This window comes from Octopus bimaculoides, chromosome 13 (genome assembly GCF_001194135.2).
Source record: "Octopus bimaculoides isolate UCB-OBI-ISO-001 chromosome 13, ASM119413v2, whole genome shotgun sequence".
Taxonomy (NCBI): domain Eukaryota; kingdom Metazoa; phylum Mollusca; class Cephalopoda; order Octopoda; family Octopodidae; genus Octopus; species Octopus bimaculoides.
Genome location: NC_068993.1, coordinates 108,843 through 109,889, shown reverse-complemented (window position 1 = coordinate 109,889; position 1,047 = coordinate 108,843). Strand labels below are relative to the sequence as shown.

General features: G+C 40.6%; 1 protein-coding gene across 2 annotated transcripts in view; it reads right to left on the bottom strand.

The window, feature by feature from the left end:
- LOC106882837 (receptor-type tyrosine-protein phosphatase T) overlaps positions 1-1,047 on the bottom strand; it is a 94,693-nt gene that overhangs the window by 78,463 nt on the left and 15,183 nt on the right. The gene's annotated exons all lie outside the window — the stretch shown is intronic.

The following is a 1,047-nucleotide window of genomic DNA, read 5'->3' as shown; positions in this document are numbered from 1 at the left end:
TAGACTGCAGCCATGCTGGGGCACCACCTTGAAGAATTTTTAGTTGAACGTATCGACCACAGAATTTCTTTTTCCTTTTTACTTGTTGCAGTTATTAGACTGCTGCCATACTGATGAATTTCCCTGAAGAATTTTTAGTCGAAAGTAACGACCCTAGAAGTTTTGTAAATGATTTTCAACCAGCGCACGAAGTTAAGACTAGAAGGTATCTCCACATGCTAGAAATAACAGCCAATTTTCTTAAAAAATTCCTCAAGGTGGTGCCCCAACATTGCCGCAGTCTAATGACTGCAACAAGTAAAAAGAAAAACAAAAATGAATTACATCACAGAAGTGGTTTTGATGAAGCTTAAAAAAAATTCGAGGTTCCATACAGCCATCTAAAAATTCTTCAAGTCTAATAATTGCAACAAGTTAAAAAAAAAAAAGGGAGGGTGGGGGTCGGTGCATTCAACTAAAAATTCTAAAAACGAAAAACTAGACGAAAAATATAACGGTAGGGCTTTTGTCCAGATCCCAGATAGCGCGCGCGCACACACACACACGCATGAATATGCATGTGTATTACATTTCTCTCTCTCTCTCTCTCTTTCTAAATATTACTTTTGTTTTTTCTCTATATTCTCTAACAGTGGAGGCGCAATGGCCCAGTGGTTAGGGTAGCAAACTCGCGGTTTCTATTCCCAGACCGGGCGTTGTGAGTGTTTATTGAGCGAAAACACCTAAAGCTCCACGAGGCTCCGGCAGGGGATGGTGGCGAACCCTGCTGTACTCTTTCACCACAACTTTCTCTCACTCTTACTTCCTGTTCTGCCTGTAATTCAAAGAGTCAGACTTGTCACACTGTGTCACGCTGAATATTCCCGAGAACTACGTTAAGGGTCCACGTGTCTGTGGAGTGCTCAGCCACTTGCACGTTAATTTCACGAGCAGGCTGTTCCATTGATCGGATCAACTGGAACCCTGGACGTCGTAAGCGACAATATTCTCTAACTATATGACTCCTAATTAATATTCAGCATTATATATATATATATATATATATAT